Source organism: Pyxicephalus adspersus, chromosome 11, assembly GCF_032062135.1.
Source record: "Pyxicephalus adspersus chromosome 11, UCB_Pads_2.0, whole genome shotgun sequence".
In the NCBI taxonomy this organism is placed as follows: domain Eukaryota; kingdom Metazoa; phylum Chordata; class Amphibia; order Anura; family Pyxicephalidae; genus Pyxicephalus; species Pyxicephalus adspersus.
The window spans coordinates 60,210,779-60,212,755 of NC_092868.1; the positions used below are offsets into that span (position 1 = coordinate 60,210,779).

A 1,977-nucleotide genomic window follows, 5' to 3' on the forward strand; every position below is an offset into this window, starting at 1 on the left:
CCACCTACCTACCTGATACACAAATCCCTCCACAGCTCCTCCTCCACCTACCTACCTGATACACAAATCCCTCCACAGTTCTTGTCCCACTTACCTTTCTGACCTTTTAGAAAAAAAGCCCCCTAGCCGCTCTCTTCGCTCCTCCAATGACCTACTAATGACTTCCTCACTCATAACCTCATCACACGCACGGCTCCAAGACTTTTCTAGAGCTGCCCCGACTCTCTGGAATGGTCTCCTCATCCTATTCAGCTTGCTCCTACTTTCTGCTCATTTAAAATCCAACGCTTCCCCCTCACCTACCCGTCTTCTGTCTCCTAAACCCTCACTACTTCCCACCATTCCATATCCCCTCCTATTGTGTGATACTTCCCCCACCGCCTAGATTGTAAGCTCTTCAGGGCAGGGTCCTCTCCTTCTCCTGTGTCAGTCTGTATTCATCTGTCATTTGTAACCCCTATTTATTATACAGCGCTGCGTAATATGTTGGTGCTATAAAAACACTGTTTATTATTATTTTTGTTATTAATAGTAATAATAATAATACACTTTAAAAAAGGTTTCTTATGCCTAAAGCTGAATTGAGGTCACAGTATTGAATACGCAGTCAGATAGTACTAAGAATCCCCAATTTCATAGTCTCAGATCCACGTTTCTGTTATAGGGGAATCCTCATCATGATTGCAGCCCAATAGGAATGATAAATTATAACCCGATGCATACAGTATCAGCACTTAGTAAGGGCATGGGTTCACACCACGGCTGTTTGCCCAAAATGTAAGGCGATTGCTGTGCCCGGTATTCATTCCAAAGGGGAGCCTAATGCACCACAAAACGTATTACTGCTATCCCAATGAGGAAAAAACATGAAAATGATTTTATTACAAGCGGTAAATGTTTCTAATACACAAAGTAAACGATGCTTGGGGTTTACATCTCCTTTCATTTCTCTGCTTTCATTTCTTGCAATCACTTTGCCCCTCACCCAGCTTGAAATTTTGGCCCCGCACCATCAGAGAATATTACAGAGTGAAAGGATTGGATATTTTTAGTCCTCCTGTAACACAGTCCTGGATGAAAGTGATAGATTTTTATGCAATATCTAAATTCTCATTCCACGTGCCAGTGATTTATGTGGAGCAGAATTGCTCCATCTGCTGATTCCCCAGAACTCGTTTGATGTTGGATGATTAAGCCGGCCCGGTGTCACCCGCCAGTCCTAGAGAGTCCGGGTCTCATCATCTCCTTTCTTATTACATGTTTGCCTTAATGAGCTGGGAGAATGTCCAGGAGCTGCTAACAAATTGCTCCATCTTACAATTAGAGTTTGGATAGTAATTAGAAAATGTGTGTCACCCGCAATACTCTGAGCTATAAGACAGCGCAATCATAACTGAGAGGTTAACCATACCGTAAGTGGTGAGATCTCCACCACCGGACCCCAGTACTGACCACAGCCACCAAACCAGGAAATATTACAAGGTATTTATATAGCGCAGACATATAACGCAGCGATGTACAAAGTCCATAGTCATGTGACTGGCTGTCGCTCAGAGGAGCTCACAATCTAATATCCCTCCCATAGTCATATCTCATTATCACAGTCTAAGGTCAATTTTGGGGGAAAGCCAATTAACCTAACTGCATGTTTTTGGGATGTGGGAGGAAACCGGAGTACCCGGAGGAAACCCACACAAGCACGGGGAGAACCTGCAAACTCCATGCAGATAGAGTCCTGGCTGAGGTTCCAACCTGGGACCCAGCGCTGCAAAGGCCGGAGTGCTAACCACTGAGCCACTGTGACAACAATGCCGTACATCACCCAAATCCATAGTAGGAGGGGCAGACACAAAGTGAGGGGCCCAGAGACACCCAAAAATGAAAGAAAATCTCCCCATTGTGGGAGGGGCAGAGACACCCAACAATGCAAGAAAATCTCCCCATTGTGGGAGGGGCAGAGACACCCAACAATGCAAG

The 1,977-nt window shown here is 45.0% G+C and overlaps 1 protein-coding gene across 2 annotated transcripts in view; it reads right to left on the reverse strand.

Moving 5' to 3' along the window:
• The window catches only part of PRDM10 (PR/SET domain 10), a 30,129-nt gene that overhangs the window by 18,703 nt on the left and 9,449 nt on the right, over positions 1–1,977 (reverse strand). The window lies entirely within an intron of this gene.